Source organism: Trichosurus vulpecula, chromosome 7, assembly GCF_011100635.1.
Source record: "Trichosurus vulpecula isolate mTriVul1 chromosome 7, mTriVul1.pri, whole genome shotgun sequence".
In the NCBI taxonomy this organism is placed as follows: domain Eukaryota; kingdom Metazoa; phylum Chordata; class Mammalia; order Diprotodontia; family Phalangeridae; genus Trichosurus; species Trichosurus vulpecula.
In genome coordinates, this window is record NC_050579.1 from 247,892,972 (window position 1) to 247,911,820 (window position 18,849).

Consider the following 18,849-nt stretch of genomic DNA (forward strand, 5'->3'; position numbering starts at 1 on the left):
TAGGTAGAAGGGGAAAGGAGAGACAAAGTTCATGAACGGGTTCCATGGTCCTGCTGGCACAAATCAATTTGCTTCTCCCCTATTTCAAATGTCATCTCATCCAGAGTAGCCCCACCCAAACCACCCTCTGTGAATGAAGTTGTATAGGTGTATGGCAGGGGGGATGATGGGAGTGGTCAATGGAGACAAGCTCTGCCTATGAGGGGTGAGTGACTAAGCATATAAATTAGGCAGGCTGGTGGAGGGAAGTAGGAGGGCATTTATGAATGGGGTTGAATATGAGGAATGAGTGTGGGAAGGAGGTTAGGGAAGGATGAGTTTAATGGCCTATGTGTGAGGGATATTTGAATGGAATTGTTTGAGAGTGGCACATGAAGTGGGCAGTGGACCTGAGTGGGGAAAAGAGAGTATGAGAGAGGAAGTGCTAGGAATATGCAGATGAGGCTTTGAGGGAAGGGGTGGTAATGAAAGGAACAACAGGGAACCGTCTCAGGCTTTGAAGATAAAGAGAATTTCAAAGCCAAGTGTTCTTTTCAGAATGACTGCCTCCAAACTCCCCTTTGTGACTGGTGGGTCTGGAAGGGAGGCTGCTAGGTGAGAGGGATGGGAAGAGGGGATGGTGGGCGGTGAGCTGGGAGATTCTGGGCTGGACTTTGAGCAGCCCCAGCCTAACTCTAGCCACAGCCCACGGTGGAGGGATGGCTCACAAGCATGGAGATTACTGTGTTTGAAGATGAAAACACGGCTGCAAAATAGTGTTTGTTCTCACTGAGGCTGAGTAAACAAGCAGTGACCCACCCCCTCTCTCTCACACATGTGCAAAGCCTCATTGGCAGGAGCCCTCATTCACATAAACACACCCTCATTCAAAGACACCCTCACATCCCCATTCACACTCAAACACATCTTCAATTCACACACATAGCCCCCTTCTCTCACACACCTTTATTGCCTACTCACACTTATTTTCTCACATACTTTTTCATTCATACAGATCTTCTATGAGGCACACCATTCAGAATGAATAGGTTTATAAGCCTCTTATAAGTTCTGTGACTTTGGTGAAAACCTTGAGCACAAGTCTCTCTGAATAACCTCTCTGAGCCTCAGTTTTATCACTAAAAGAGTGAGGAAAAATGCCTGCTTCTTTCACTGACAAGCTGTGATGTTCAAATAAGCTACTAAATCAATCCAATAATCAATCAATCTACTTTTAGACTAGGCTATCAAAGCTTTAAATTGCATTAAGATTTCTGGGACACTGCATCATAACCATATTTTCTTCATGACAGACCTTTGAAGAAGGTAGAAGTCAACTGGGGTTTTTTTGGTACCACATTTGTGTCCTTGGTACAGGGACTTTAGGTTCAAGTTTGACTTGTGATACACACTGACCTTGGTCAAGTCTCTTAACCTTTCAGTACCCAAGGCAACTAAGACTATATTTTGGAAGAGGATTGGATGGGCATGGGGGACATTTCTCATTGGGAGCTCCCTATGCCAGCAAAATCTTAGGTTGGATGAAAGAGAAGGAAACTCCCTTCACCAAAACAGAGCTATGGGTCAGCTTCTGTTAGGCTGCTTATATATAGTCTTAGAGGATGGCCTGTAATAATTAAGTGATGACCTCGGGGTCACAGAACCAGATGATATCAGAGGTAAAGCTTACCTGCAATCTTCAAGGATAGCTCTTTATCCTTTCTTACGACCATTTTACAAATTTAGAGATTTGAAGAGACTAATTGACTTTCCCAGAGCTAAGTGAGACTTGTCTGAGTTGAAATTGAGACCCAGGTCTAGGCTCTTGACACTGAACCAGGCTATTTGTCTATTCAGAGTGCCAGGCCTGGCTGGATTAAGAAAGACCTGGGTTCGAATCTGATCTCAGACACTAGCTGTGAGACAAGTCGCTTAACTTCTCTTCGATTCAGATTTTTCTCCTGTAAAATGGTGATGATAATAGCACCTACCTCCCAGGGTCATTGTGAGGATCAGATGAGATAATATTTGTAGTCTAATCCAATTCAATAAACATTTATTGAACACCCACAACTATTGCAGGCACTCTGCTAAGCTTTGGGGATACAATTAAGAAAAAGATAGTCCCTGCCCTCAAATAGCTTACAGTCTAAAAGGAGAAACAACACACAAAAGGAAGCAGGAAATTGGGGCATCTAGGTGGTACAGTGAGTAGAGCACCAGCCCTGGAGTCAGGAGGACCTGAGTTCAAATCTGGCCTCAGACATGTGACACACTTACTAGCTGTGTGACCTTGGGCAAGTCACTCAACCCCAATTGCCTTCCTTTCTCCCCTCCAAAAAAAGGAAGTAGGAAAGCAGGGAAATGGGGGTTGGGGAGGGGCAGGCAGGGATGACACTAGGGACTGCTGTCATGGAGACATCTTGTTTTGTGGAGCTGAAACCAGGCAGAGCAGCAGAGTGGAGTGAGCCCAAAAAGTCAGTGCAGTTTCTATCCTCTATAAATGAAGGCATTGGGAGGTGTTTCGTACTTGACCCTCCAGCCCTCCTATCAGAGGGGTGAGGAGGCCAAGGGAGGTGGTATCAATTAAGGTTTAAGTTAGTGGCATGATAATGAAATTAGAGGTGATGAGCTTAGCCTGGGAGTCATCTTGTTTTGTGGTGTTGAAACCTGGCAGAGCAGCAGACGCAGAGTAGCATGAGCCCAAGTACTTTGTAAAGTGCTTAGCACAGTGCGCGGCACCTAGTATGTGCTATGTAAATATTGCTATGATTATTATTAAGGAGCATTTATAGGCTGAATGTGGCGGCACATGCTTGTAGTATGCTACTGAGGAGGCTGAGGCTTATGGATCAATGGAGGTCAGGAATCCTGAGGTACAGTAGGGCTAAAGGAGACCAGGTGTCCAAACACCATATTGGCAGCACCAATATAGTGAACCTCTGGAAGAACCAAAACAGGTCAAAATTTCCAGGCAGATCAGTAGTGGGATTGAGCACATGAGTGACCACCGCACTTCCAGACTGGGAAAGATATATAGGGATATAGATATAGATATAGATATAGATATAGATATAGATATAGATATAGATATAGATATAGATATAGATGTGGAAGTGGATGTGGATGTGGATGTGGACGTGGACGTGGACGTGGATATGGATATGGATATGGACATGAATATGGATATGAATATAGATGATATACATATAGATATATAGATATACACACATATATACACATTCACATGCACATGTATCTCCATATATGGAAATATACATATATATGCATAGTATATATGTATGCACACATATGTGTACATATATACACATACATGTATATATGCATGTATGTGTATATATGTATATGTATGTATATATTTGTGTTTGTGTATACATATATATGTATATTAGACCACATATCAAAAAGAAATCTTTATAAACTCTTTTGTTGTTGTTGTTGTTATTAAATCTATTACATTGTGTCTGACTTTCAGTGATCCCGTTTGGGTTTTTTTTGGAAAAGGTACTGGAGTGGCTTGCCATTTCCTTCTCCAGCTCATATTACAGATGAGAAGTCTGAGGTAAACAGGGTTAAGTGACTTGCCCAGGGTCATACCACTAGTATCTGAGGCTAGATTTGAACTCAGGTCTTCCTGACTTCAGTCCTAGTGCTCTATCCACTTCGACACCCAACTGCTCCTTCTAAAACATCAGACAAATATGAAGCAGCAGAATCATTATTGCAGGATTATAGATTTTGAGCTGGAAGTGACTTTAGAAGTAATCTAGTAGAGCTTCCTTCTTTCACAGGGAAGGAAAGGGAGGCCCAGCAAAGTTAACTGACTTAAGATTGGGTATTTTTGCCCACCTCCTCTGACTTCAAATTCAGCCTTCTTTCTTTTTTTTTTTGATGGGTAAATTTTTTTTATTTTAAATTTTTTTATTTACCATATTTAGTTTTCAGCGTTGATTTTCACAAGAGTTTGAATTACAAATTTTCTCCCCATTTCTACCCTCCCCCCCCACTCCAAGATGGCATATATTCTGGTTGCCCTGTTCCCCAGTCAGCCCTCCCTTCTGTCATCCCACTCCCCTCCCATTCTCTTTTCCCTTCCTTTCTTTTAGGGCAAGATAAATTTCTATGCCCCAATTGCCTGTATATCTTATTTTCTAGTTGCATGCAAAAACTTATTTTTTTGTTTTAGAACATCTGTTTTTAAAACTTCGAGTTCCAAATTCTCTCCCCTCTTCCCTTCCTACCCACCCTCCCTAAGAAGCCAAGCAATTCAACATAGGCCACATGTGTATCATTATGTATAACCCTTCCACAATACTCATGTTGTGTAAGACTAACTATATTTTGCTCTTTCCCAACCCATCCCCCTTTATTGAATTTTCTCCCTTGACCCTGTCCCCTTTCCAAAGTGTTTGTTTTTGATTACCTCCACCCCCTCTGCCCTCCCCTCCCTCATCCCTCCCTTTTTTTATCTTCTTCCCTCTTCTTTCCTGTGGGGTAAGATACCCAATTGAGTATGTATGGTATTCCCTCCTCTCACCAAATCTAATGAGAGCAAGATTCACTCATTCCCCCCCTCACCTGCCCTCTCCTCTCCTCCCACAGAACTGCTTCCTCTTGCCACCTTTATGCGAGATAGTCCACCACATTCTATCTCTCCCTATCTCCCTCTCTCAATATATTCCTCTCTCATCCCTTAATTTGATTTTATTTCTTTTAGATATCTTCCCTTCATCTTCAACTCACCATGTGCCCTCTCTCTCTCTCTCTCTCTCTCTCTCTCTCTCTCTCTCTCTCTCTCTATATATATATATATATATATATATATATATACATATATGTATATATATGAATATATATATACACATATACATATATACATACATACACATTCATTTATATATATATATATATACACATAAACACACATACACACACGCACACACACACACACATATATATATATATATATGCATATTCCCTTCAGCTACCATAATACTGAGGTCTCATGAATCACACACATCATCTTTCCATGTAGGAATGTAAACAAAACAGTTCAACTTTAGTAAGTCCCTTGCAATTTGTTTTTCTTGTTCTTTTTCTTGATTACCTTTTCATGCTTCTCTTGATTCTTGTGTTTGAAAGTCAAATTTTCTATTCAGCTCTGGTCTTTTCACTGAGAAAGCTTGAAAGTCCTCTATTTTATTGAAAATCCATATTTTGCCTTGGAGGGTGAAACTCAGTTTTGCTGGGTAGGTGATTCCAGGTTTTAATCCTAGCTCCATTGACCTCTGGAATATTGTATTCTAACCCCTTCAGTCTCTTAATGTAGAAGCTGCCAGATCTTGGGTATTCTTACTGTGTTTCCACAATACTCAAATTGCTTCTTTATGGCTGCTTGCAGTATTTTCTACTTGATCTGGGAGCTCTGGAATTTGGCGACAATATTCCTAGGAGATTTCTTTTTGGGATCTATTTGAGGAGGCGATCGATGGATTCTTTCAATTTCTATTTTGCCCTGTGGCTCTAGAATATCAGGGCAGTTCTCCTTGATAATTTCTTGAAAGACGGTATCTAGGCTCTATTTTTGTTCATGGCTTTCAGGTAGTCCAATAATTTTTAAATTATCTCTCCTGGATCTATTTTCCAGGTCAGTGTCTTTTCCAATGAGATATTTCACATTGTGTTCCATTTTTTCATTCCTTTGGTTCTCTTTTATAATATCTTGATTTCTCATAAAGTCACTAGCTTCCACTTGCTCCAATCTAATTTTTAAGGTAGTATTCTTTTCAGTGGTTCGTTGGACCTCCTTTTCCATTTGGCTAATTCTGCCTTTCAAGGCATTCTTCTCCTCATTGACTTTTTGGCGCTCTTTTGCCATTTGAGTTAGTCTATTTTTTAAGGTGTTGTTTTCTTCACTGTATTTTTCAGTATTTTTTGGGGTCTCCTTTAGCAAGTCATTGACTTGTTTTTCATGGTTTTCTCGCATCCTTCTCATTTCTCTTCCCAATTTTTCCTCTACTTCTCTAACTTGCTTTTCGAAATCCTTTTTGAGCTCTTCCATGGCCTGGGACCAGTTCATGTTTTTCTTGGAGGCTTTTGGTGTAGGCTCTTGCACTTTGTTGACTTCTTCTGTCTGTATGTTTTGGTCTTCTTTGTCACCAAAGAAAGATTCCAAAGTCTGAGACTGAATCTGGGTGCAATTTTGCTGCCTGGCCATATTCCCAAACAACTAACTTGACCCTTGAGTTTTTCAGCGGGGTTTTACTTCTTGTAGACTAAAGAGTTCTATGTTCCACGTTTGGCGGGGATGCACCAGCTCTGCCACACCAGCACTCCTCCTTCCCCAAGAACCCCCAACCGGGACTGGGCTTAGATCTTCAGCAGGCTGTGCACTCCTGCTCTGATCCACCACTTAATTCCTCCCACCAGGTGGGCCTGGGGCCAGAAGCAACTGCAGCTGTAGCTGCCCCACCTCCGCTGCTCCAGGGGCAGTGGCCGAACCGCAAACTCCTTCCACTCCCACAGCTTTTCCCACTAACCTTCTCCGCTGTCTTTGGTGTTTTTGGGTTGAGAAGTCTGATAACTGCCCCAACTCACTGATTCAGGGGGCTAGGGCCTGCTGTGCCCGGCTCCTGTTCTGGTTGGTCCTTGCCACTGGGGCTCTGCTCCGCTCTGCTCCCAGCTCCCAACTCCCAGCTCCCAGCTCCGTGTGGGATAGACCTCACCCAGGGACCATCCAGGCTGTCCTGGGCTGGAGCCCTGCTTCCCTCTGCTGTTTTGTGGGTTCTGCAGTTCTAGAATTGGTTCAGAGCCATTTTTATAGGTTTTTGGAGGGACTCGGCAGGGAGCTCACGCTAGTCCCTGCTTTCCAGCTGCCATCTTGGCTCTGCCCCCCCCTTCACCCTTCTTTCTACTGAATGCAGATACCTCTCTATTGACAGGGAAACAAAAACATACCTGCACTCAGAAACACATGCCCTCTCTCATGCTTTATTCACAGGAACACACACCTGCATCATGGTTCATCCAGAGACTCACTTTCTCATATCCAACAGAGCACTCCCCTTTATGTACACACTTCACATATCTGTAGATCCTATCAAACAATAGAGCATCTCTCCCCTCCACCTTTGTTCCCCTTCTCCTCAACCACTTCTTTTTTATTAATTAATTAGTTAATTAATTTTTAGTTTTTAACATTCACTTTCATAAGATTTCGAGTTCCAAATTTTCTCCTCCTCCCTCCCCTCCCTCCACCCCAAGATGGCATGTAATCTGATATAGGCTCTACATATACATTCATTTTAATTATATTTTCACATTAGTCTTGTTGTAAAGAAGAATTAGAACCAATGGGATGAGCCAAAAGAAAGTAGAAACAAAAAAAGAGAGTAAACAATATGCTTTGATCTGCATTCAGACTCCAAAGTTCTTTTTCTGGATGTGGATGACATTTTCCATCATGAGTCCTTTGGAGTTGCCTTAGATCCTTGCATTGCTGAGAAGGGCTGAGTCTGTCATAGTTGGTCATCACACAATGTGCAATGTTCTCCTGGTTCTGCTCACTTCACTCAGCATCAGTTCAGGTAAGTCCTTGACCTATTCTGGTCAGGCACCATAAATTACATGAGCATAGACCAAAAATAGGAAAGGGACTGCTTTCCTCCTCATGGCTCATTCATTGACAGGGATTCTTTTTTTGCATTCATATCATTAACACCCATTACTCATGATGTTTTAGCTTTTCTGCCTTCTTAGGCTCATAGATTAAGAGTTGAAAGCAACCTTGGAGCTCATCTTAGTCCAAAACCCCATAATTTACAAGAGAGAAAACTGAGGCCCAGAGGGAGGAAGTAATTTGCCCAAGGTCACAGTGGTAGTGAGCAGTAAGAGGCAAGGATCGAACCCAAGTCTTCTGACTCTATATTTAGCACTCCTAGATTTTCAGCACTTTTCTTCATCGGTCTTCTACGTTCTGTCAATAAATCATCCCAATATGTTTGAATTTCAGAATTAGGCTTGAATTTTATACAGCCAAAAGCATGTCAGCAGGGTCCCAGGATCAGCCAATATTTTCACATTTACTATTAAAACCAAGTTACGAGGATGTATTCTAGGTAACCAATTATCATCTTTCATAATAGTGACCAGGACCATAATTGACAGATGTATCTATTCTTCTACCTTTTACTCTTTTGATTTTTTGGATATAGCTTATGCCATCCCCTTCCCTTTCCTTGTTGCCTGTGTCTTTGCCCAGGGCATGAGGAAAATTAAGGGGATTTGCCTAATACTTGGGGTGAAGCCCATGACTCTATGGATTTGAATTTGAGGCTGTGCACTGTTATATAGGGAATGTCCTTGTCTAGATATACTGGAGCCATCAGACCTAGAGCTCCTGGAGGACAGGGATTGACTGCCATCATAGAATGTGAAAGTTGAAGTAGAGTCTAGCCTCCTCATTTTACAGATGAGAAAACTGATGATCAGGCAAAAAACAGTTTCTTCTCTTAGGGCATATAAAAAATAAATCCTGGACTAGATGACTCAGAACTAGAACCCTAGTTTCTGGAGTTCATGCCTAGGACTCTTCCCATCCCATAAGCTGATCTTTCTGTAGCACAATGTGAGGTCTTCTATTTTCCTTGAGTCTCAGTTTTCATTTGTAAAGTGGTATAACATAGTTTTGTTGTTCCTCATTCCTTCATGACCCAATTTAGCAGGATACTGAAGTGGTTTGCCATTTCCGTCTCCAGCTCATTTGACAGATGAGGAAACTGAGGCAAACAGGGTTAAGTGACTTGCTCAGGGTCGCACAGCTAGTAAGTATCTGAGTCCAGATTTGAACTCAGAAAGAGGAGTCTTCCTGACCCCAGGCTAGCATTCTATCCAATGCACCACCTAACTGCCTATGACACAGCTTTACTAGCTATCTTTTTAAGGTAGTTATATCTACCTTACAGGCTTATCATGAGGCTCAAATGAGAAAATATAAAGTATTTTAAAGGAGGCAGAGTGATTAGAGCTCTGGAAGTCTTTGAAAACCTGATTTCAATTTCCACCTCTGATACATATGTGAGTCTAGGCAAGCTACTTCTCCTCTCATTGCCACCAGGAATCTTCCTAATACTGTAAATTACAGAATAATTGCACATCTGCATTGGTGAATGGAGTTTCTTCATAGGGAGTTCCCTACTCCAAGGAAATCACAAATCTGCATCTTCCCAAAGTACTCTGCAAAACCAGAAATACTTTGTCTGCTTCAGCTATGAGAGGGGGAATTTACGGAAAATGGATCTCATCTCTTTCTCTTTCCCAAGTTTCTAATAGGTGGGCAGGGCAACTCAGTATTGGCTTCAAGAGAGGCCAGTGGGAACTAATTCTTATATCTTCTCTCCTTCAACAGTGGCCCTCAAAATATGAGAGCTCCAAGCTGTGGTCCAGCTTCATGTCTTTCCCAGAGGGGCCTATTGATAATTTAATAGACCAGAATGACAGGGTAGTGATGAGGTGGGAGCTTCCTGACAGAAATCAGGGTGGTCTACTCTGTGTCGCTTCCATCAGTTATCATAAGGGTCAGGAGAACCAGCATCTCTTGCCCTGTCTCCTGGAAGAGGCAGAGATCACACCCTGGTTGCATAGGAAAGGTTAGTGTGATTTATGGAAACCAAAGTCTCCATTCAGGGAGGAATGAAATGAGTCCAGGAGACCTTATGCCATGCACCTGCAGAGCTAGCTCTTTATGAGGCAGATTTGAAACCCCCTCCCCTCTTCTTATTAATTCACACTTCCCCAACCTGGAGCACCCTGGAGAGGCCATTTCCTTTTACCTTAAGCAGAGTCAGGCATCTTGCTTGATTTACCGGCTTGAGAGGTGGGTGAGGCGTTCCTCGGTTGCTAAGGTATCTTTTAAATGGAAATCAGGGTGGTGAGATATCACAAATATCAAGCCAGCCATCTGCTAAATGTTGCCTCTTCTGTCTGGAGTAATATGATGGTAGTGCAGATGGGGAAGGAAGGCCTAGTGAGGGGCAGAGATGACGGGGCAGCAGGGAGGGGCAGAGATGTTCAGGGAGAAAGGCTAGCTCCAAACCTAAAAGCACCTTAGCTTGGACTTTTCCCAAGGAAGCTCTTTTTCTTTCTTGTATGCTCCTTTCCTATTCTCCTCCCTTCCTCCTTAACTCCTCCTCTTCCTCCTTCTTTCCTTCTTATCCCCTTTCCCTGTCTCTTCTTCTCTTTCCTCATTAACCTCTCCTCTTTCCCTTTTCTCTTCCATTTTTCCCAGTACCCTTCACCTTCCTTCCCCTCCTCCTTTCTTCACTCTCTACATTTCTTTGCTCTTTGTCCATCCCTTTTCTGTCTCTTCCCTTCCTCCCTCCTCTTCCTTTTTCTTCTCTCCATTCCCCTTTTCCCACTTTCTCTTTCCACTTCCTATCCATTCCCCTCTTCCCACTTCCTCTTTCCCCTTCCTATCCACTCCCCTTTCACCCTCCCCTTTCCAGGTCTCTGCCTGTCTCCCTTTTCCTCTTTCTCATCTTTTTCTTTTCACCTTTAAACATGAAGCTGGGCCTGGTCTTCTCTATAATAAACCATCAGCCTCACTGGAGCAGCTTTCCTCCCTCACTGCTCTCTCCTCATCACAATATTTTTCTTGACATTGCTCTAAGCTGGTCTCCTGTGGCTTTGCAGGGAAGCTACATCAACTAGGGACCTAAAGATTCACTTCTTTCCCAGCAAATGTTATTATGTCAGTAGCCAAGAAAAAAGGTGTGTGAGAGGCAACAAGGCACTATGTATGGTAAAGACTGGAGGTTTTGTATGAACTTAGTGGATCCGGATTTGAATCTCATCTTTGAAAGTAACAGTGCAATCAGGGGTAATTTTCTCCTTGGAGCATTAGTTCCTTCACCTGGAAAATGGTGAAATAATATCCAAACAATTATCCTCAATAAATTAAGGAATTAAGTATTAATCAATTAAGTATGCAACAGACTGGGTGCTGGGGAATTTTGCAAAGGCTAAAAAGAAGATATTCATTGCCTTCAGGGAGATGATTATCTAGCAGAAGTATATTCACAAAATCATAGACAAATAAATAAGCAAGCTAGAATGGGACATAGGTGGAAAAAGAGGACCAGACAAAGTGATTAAAGAAAATTTGAGGAAGGGGGAACACTTTTAGCTGTTCGCTACATGCTGATCTGGAACCATCCCTTGAAGGCAAAACACAAGGACCCATCCTTCCTCCAACCGTGACCCTAGAAAGCGCTCACAAAATTAATTAAATACATTATGTCTCATAGTGGACCTCATGGAATTATTGTGAGGAAAACACTTTTTAAACTTTTTTAAGGTTTAAGAAAAAGTGCTGCAGAATATGTTATTATTATTAATCAATTTAATATATATTAATATTAATCAATTTAAAACAACAAAGGGCTTAATCCAATCATATAACTTGTTAGTTACCAGTTGCTAGTGGAAACAAACTGATTTATTATTTTTTAGATATAGGTAAAGAAGGGGAAGGGAGGGTTGAGACCCTGACCTCAGGGAGGTCCCATAATGTTAAGGGAGACACATCCCTGCTTTAGGGAGCTCCTAGACCTTTGAGGGGCGCAGTCCCTGCTCTCAGGGATCTACCAATCAAATAGGGAATATATAGCCTCTGCATTTGGGGAGCTCCCAGTCTGATGTGGAGACACAATCCCAGCTTCCAGGGAGGCTCCATTCTTCCTAATTGAGTTCTTTTTCTCTTTCTTTCTATTTATTTCCGGGCTGCTGCCCTCCCACATCACCCCTCCTGCATGTTCTACCCAGAGTAACTCTCCCTCCTTCTACAGATGGTTTCTTCCATTTTGGTTGATTTTGACATTTGATACCAACTCTCATATCACAGTCTCTCTCTCTTGAGTCTGATGCTGCATTCTTTAATGTGACCACAGCTTTATCTATACTCCTTTCCCCTTCCTCTCATGCATTTCTTTGTTTCTTAACCCGATCTTCCCCTCTTCAAATCTCCCTCCTCCAGCTCTTTTGCCCCACTGGGGCCCCATTTGGATGACACCCAGAGAGGACAATAGGGATTTGTGTTCTCTCTCTCTCTCTCTCTCTCTCTCTCTCTCTCTCTCTCTCTCTCTCTCTCTCTCTCTCTCTCTTTCCCTCCAGTTTGTGGCAGTTCTTGCCTCAGTGGGGAAAAGACATCCCTGTTATTTGTACTTATTATTTGTAGCCATCTCTTCCCTTCCCTTCTCCCCCCACCCAAATTCTTTTTTTTAAGCTGCCTTTTGTTTATCATTTTGGATGTTAGGGTAATGTATTAAGTGACGGTTCTCAAAATACAATTTTAATTAAGATTCAATAGTCAGCTCTCTGTCAGTAATCTTCCACGCTGATTACTTAAAATATATTTACCCAGCTCTATTATGTCACAGATTTGCATTCATTAGACACTTGCTAATCCTCTACAAACTTATTTTTTAAATGTGGTTTATTTAGCATAATTTACAAGGACAAAACTGTTTTGAACAATGTGCTGGGTGTCTTTGCAGGATCCAGAGTGTGCTTCCCAGAGCCCCTCAGGCTTTCCCTCCCTCCCTTCCCCCCCTACCAGTACTGGAGATGATTGGAAGGGCGGCCAGGAGTGGGAGGGAGAAGGGAGGATCTCAGGCAGAAGCAGCAGCAGCAGCAGCAACTTCTGTCATAGAAGAGGAAATTCAGGGACTAATTATAGATCTGGAATCCAAAGATCCAAGGTCAAGTCCCCACTCTGCTTTTTACTGACCCTGTCAGGCATAAGCCTTTGCTTGGGATCATTCTCCCTCTTCATCAATATCTCTTAGAATCCCTGGTTTCCTTTAAAACCCAGCTCAAACACCACCTTATGGAAGAGGCCTCTCCCAGTCTTGCCAGCTGCTAATGTCTTATCCTCCAAAGTTCGCTTGGATCTACTTTATATGTGCCTTGGATATGCCTATTTATAAACGGGTTTTCTCCCCCATTGGAATGTGAGCTCCTGAAAGGCAGTGACTATTTTCGAATTTTATTTGTATTTCCAGTTTTCAGCACGATACCTAGCACATAGAATGTACTTAATAAAGACTTGTTTAGTACTTAATTCCCTTCTTTGGACCTCAATTTTGTCAGTTGTAAAATGTAGCATCATAATAGGGTGGAAAGTCATCACATCTGGATTTAAAACCTGACCTTGACCTTGATATCTACTAGTTGTGCGGTCTTATTGTTGTTCAGTTGTGTCCGACTCTTCCTGACCCCATTTAGGGTTTTCCTGGCAAAGATACTAGAGTGGTTTGTCATTTCCTTCTCCAGCTGATTTTACAGATGAGGAAACTGAGGTAAACAGTGTTAAGTGACTTGCCCAGGGTCACACAGCTAGCAAGTATCTGACACAGGATTTCAACTCAGGAAGATGAATCTCCTTGACTTCAGGTTCTGCACTCTATCCACTGCACCATCTGTGGCCTTAGGCAGGCAACATCCCTTCTCTGGACATCATTTTCCTTGTCTATGCAAAAGATGAGATTATACTGTTGTAGCTCTCACAGCCAACTGGTAAATTTTCAGTATGAGCATTTATACCTCAGACATGGGTAATTACTACAAATCAGGGCTTGATTTCTTGTTTCATTGACTCTGTAGACTTAAGAAAATGATGGAGAAAATGTTAATAGTGCAGATTAAGCTTGAAAGTGTGTTATGTTTTGTTTTGGTGTTTGTTTTCCTGGAGAGCTGGTGGTTAAACATTTAGCAGCACACTGCTGTCTCTACAATCCCTTCCATCTCTAGACTTCAGTCTAAATTCATTGATGGAGTAACCGATGCTTAGAGAAATGTCATAACAGACACTTAAGGCTGGCAAATGGCAGAGCTGGGACTCAGATTCTTTGGATTTTAAGACCGGAGAGAATTCTTTCCAACATCACATGATCAGGGAAGGAAGGAAGGAAGGATGGAAGGAAGGAAGGAAGGAAGGAAGGAAGGAAGGAAGGAAGGAAAGAAGGAAGGAAGGAGAAGAAGGAAGGAGAAGAAGGAAGGAAGAAGAAGAAGGAAGAAGGAAGAAGAGGAAGGAAGGAAAGAAAGAAGGAAAGAAGGAGAAGAAGAAAGGAAGGAGAAAAACGAAGGAAGGAAGAAGGAAGAAAGGAAGGAAATATTTATTAAGGGCATACTATATTCAAGGCAGTTAGGTGAAGTGGATAGAACGCCAGGCCTGAAGTCAGGAAGACTCACCTTCATGAGTTCAAATCTAGTCTCAGATGCTTCCCAGTTGTATGTCCCTGGGCAAATCACTTCACCCCATCTGCCTCAGTTTCCTCATCTGTAAGATGAGCTGGAGAAGGAAATGACAAACTGCTCCAACATCTTTGCCAATAAAACCCCAAGTGGGGTCACAAGGACTCGAATGTGACTGAAACAGCTGAACTACATACAGCAACATGTGCCAGGCACTGTGCTGAGTACTTTACAAATATTATCTCGTTTTATTCCCACAACAAGCGTGTGATGTATTTCTCCCCATTTTACAGCTGAAGAAACTGCAATGGACAGAGGTTAAGTGAGCTGCCCAGGGTCACACATCTAAAGTGTCTCAGGATGGGTTTGAATTCCAATCTTCCTGACTTTAGGCCCAGCACTGTATGTACTGTGCCACCTAGAGGCCTAGATCATCCTTAACGTTCCAACTGTGACAAGCAGTGACCTGAGGCTTCTTGGGTGTCATTTGTATAAAAGAAGTTGGTGAAGCACATCCATAACCACAGGCAGGCAACGAACTGTACACATTAATAAAGTGCTGAGGGAATTCAAAATAAGGAAAAAGTCACAATAGAATGGAGTTCATCAGGGAAGGCTCTTTGGCAGAAGTGAATCCAGATGAGCTTTAAATGAAGTTACAGGCAAGAAGCTCAACCAAAAGGAAAGATTCCTAACAATTAGAACTGTCTCTAGTGGAATGGGCTGCCTTGAAAAGTAGTGACCTCCCCATCACTGAAAATCTTTGAGGGGAGGCCAGACTGCCACCTGGGGTTATCATAGAGTGGTTTCATGCTTTGGAGAGAGTTGAATTAAATGATCTCTCAAGTCTCTTCAATTTGTTCAGTACTATGATTGTATGGGTTCATGGAAAGGAGAGAAAACCTGTTGGGGCAAAAAGATCAAAGTTCTTGAAGTATGTACCAGTGGTGATCAAACCCTGGAAGGTCCCACCAACCTAAACACATCAAGTCAAATCAACATGCATTTATTAAGCACCTTCTATGGGTCAGGCACTATACCAAGTACTGAGGATACAAAGAAAAGCAAAAAACAATCATTGCCCTCAAAGAGTTCACAGTCTAATGGGGGAAATGACATGTACGAATGAGATGTACGCAACATAAATAAGAGATAATCAAAGAGGAAACACGCTCACATCACATACAGACCCAATAATGGACAGCACATCTAATTTCCAAAAGTAAGCCTTACTCAGTGATTTTATCACCAGACAATTGTTTGCCAAGTGATAAATTCTGGGTCATAGTAACTCAGAAAAGTCTGCTAAAATATGGAGGGGGTGGGTAGCTAGGTGGCGCAGTGAGTAGAGCACTGGCCCTGGAGTCAAGAGGACCTGAGTTCAAATCGGCCTCAGACACTTGATGTACTTCCTAGCTGTGTGACCTTGAGCAAGTCACTTAACCCCAATTGCCCTGCCTTCTCCCCTCTAAAAAAATGTAGAGGGGTCATAATCTGCCTCAGTGGAGGAACCACATGCACTGGCAAAATCATAAATCTTTATGCTATTAAATATAGTCATCATATTCTGCCCGTTTGTTGTTAATCAGTTGTATCTGACCCTTCATGACCCCATTTGGGGTTTTCTTGGTAGAGGTACTGGAGTGGTTTGCCACCTCTTTCTCAAGCTTATCTTAGAGATGAGGAAACTTAGGCAAATAAAGTTAAGTGACTTGTCCAAGGACACACAGCGAGGAAGTGTCTGAGACCAGATTTGAACTCAGGAAGATGAGTCTTCCTCACTCCAGGCCCTGTACTCTATCTGTTGCTCCACTTACCTGCTCATTGTACCAATTTCCTGCCTTAATACCTCTATACAACCAGTCTCCTGTGTGTCAGGGCTAGTGTGTCTGTCTCTCACCGAGCCTCTAAGAGAGCAGTCCACTGTATCAGGGAGATTTTTTTAGAGAACCTAGCAAAGGACTAGGTACAGTTGGGTACTCAATAAGTGATATTTCTTGATGGTAATGATGATGAAGAAAAAGAGTGATAGCTCCCATTTCCATAACATTTTTCTTATAACAACCCTGTGAGGTAGCTAGAATAACTATCATAATCGCTGTTCTGCATGAATATGCAAAGGATTTTTGAGTTCACCTGTATGGAGGGAACACTAGACACAGGAATTCCCTCTACCATCACGGTTTGGAACCCATCAAGATTTAGAGAGAATCATACCTTTAGAGAGATAAAGGGACTTAGACACCAACTATTTCAACCCCCTTATTACAGCAAAGGAAACGGACTTGCACAAAGTCACCTAGCTAGTAAGTCTCAGAGGCAGGATTTGAGTTCAGGTCTTCCTGACTCCAGATCCAGTACTCTCTTAATGTTCCTTGATACCTCTCTCCTGGTATTAAAGAGGAAGAAACAGAAATTCACCAAAGGTAAGTGAGTTGGCTTTAGTAGCATGGCTTGGAAATATAAAGGCTTAGAACCAATTTCTCTTGATTCTGAGTCTGGGACTCTTATCACAATACTATTCCACCTCCCTAGAAGGAATCCTAGGTTGTTCAGTAGATAGAGCACTGGGCTTAGAATCAGGAAGACTCATCTTCCAGAGTTCAGGTCTGACCTCAGACACTTACTAACTGTGTGACCCTGGGCAAGTCACTTAACTGTGTTTGCCTTCATTTTCTCATCTGTAAAATAAGCTTGAAAAGGAAATGACAAACCACTCCAATATCTTTGCCAATAAAACCCCAAATTGGGTCAGGAAGAATCAGACATGAGTGAAAAATGACTGAACCCTGGACATTACACTGAGTGAGATACATACTAGGACTCCTGTCCCTGGAGAGAAGAAAAGGGTTAATGTCTAAGAGAGACAGTCCTACCAGTAATGGCAGTGATTCCTGAACAGCTGGTTAAAAAGTTAAAATTTCAGTTAATGGGTTAATTGTTTACTAGTATGATCTTCGTAACAATCCTGGAACGTAAGTGGTATTATTAATCTGCATTTTAGATATTTCACAGCTAGTAAATATCTGATGCTGGATTTGAACTTGGGTCTTCCTTACTGCAGGAATAACATCAATCCATTTGCCACTTAACTGCCTCATTAGATAACCAATGGAGTATGTGGAGTGTCCAAGGAAGACTTGCTCCTCTTGCGTGAGGGCTTGCTGAGCCCTTTTTGGGGCTGCTCATTCACCTTTGATGTCCACCTTTACCCCACTCTCACCTGTGACTCCGGGCAACAGCCACACCCTGGTGAAAACCATCTTGGCAGAGGAGCTAAACCAGGTCGAGGGTAACTGACAGCTGTCAAAACCTTTGGTGAGTTAGAGGGGTGTCTCCCCCAAGGATGTGAAGGCTTTCCCAGTGGAATGGGTGGATGACAACAAGGTGTTCCAACAGCCATGAAGGTGGCATCGAACAAACTGTGGGCATCAATTGCATCCTGGGCTATCACCAGTTGTCCTGACTGTTGTCTTTCCACTGGACTTCAGTGACTCTGGAGGAGAGGATGAAGCTGATGACTTTGCTCCACAGGCAAGTCAAGACACCAGCCTATGATGTCATTGGTCCTCTTCAAAAACAAAGGACAAACAACAGCAGATAGCCACTACTCTTGGCTTTTTCGAAAGCAAATTTCTAGTTATTTTTCTAACGCTAGTTGACATTTATAAAGCACTTAAATGTATTCTGTTGTTGTTCAGTTGTTCAGTCATGTCTGACCCCATGGACTCCACTCTGTCCACTGCTTTTCTTGGTAAAGATATTAGAGTAGTTTGCCATTTCCTTCTCCAGAGTGTCCCCATTTTACAGATGGGGCAACTGAGATTTACAACTGAGGCAAAGAGGGGGTAAGTGACTTGCCCCGGGTCACACAGCTAATAAGTGTCTGAGGCTGGATTTGAACTCATCTTCCTGACTCTAGACCTGGCACTCTGTCCACTGCACCATTTAACTTTAATGTTTACAAAGGACTTTGTACCCATTTCTTCACTTAAGCCTCTGAAAAACCCTGTGAGGTGGCAGGTGCTACTGGTAGTATAATTCCCATTTTGCAGATGAGAAAATTGAAACGCGGAAAGCCATTTGGTAGCTTGCTTCTCATCCGGTGACTAACGTGTCCAAGGCAGAATTCGAACCCAGTTTTTCCTGACAGCGAGTACACTGTTCTACTCACTGCACTAGCAACCATGTACATGAAAACCCAATTGACTTTCCATTACCTTTGCCTGGGTCCTACACATCATGGGTTCTGGAGGTGAATGTTTTCCTTCAAAGCCATCTTTCCCCACCTCTCTCCTTTTCTGAGACATCTTTCCTCATTGTCTGTTGGTGTGTGCTAAGGGAATGCAGACTCATTTTAATATCAGCCTGAGCCTAATCTTGTTAGAAAGATAATTTGGTTGTTCTTTAAATGCAAACAAACACACAAAACCCCCCCCAAAGAATCCAACAAGCCTATTCCAGCTCTAAACAGAAAGGAATTTGGGACGGTTCTGTGTTTGTAGATTTTCTCTGCTGGTAGCAGTCTTCTGGAGGACCATAGGATCATAGAGGTAGTGTCTGATGAGGTCTCAGAGGCCATCTAGTCTGATCGCCTTG

At 42.5% G+C, this 18,849-nt stretch overlaps 1 protein-coding gene across 1 annotated transcript in view; it reads left to right on the top strand.

Moving 5' to 3' along the window:
- Positions 1-18,849, top strand: part of LRFN2 (leucine rich repeat and fibronectin type III domain containing 2) — a 119,431-nt gene that overhangs the window by 52,315 nt on the left and 48,267 nt on the right. The gene's annotated exons all lie outside the window — the stretch shown is intronic.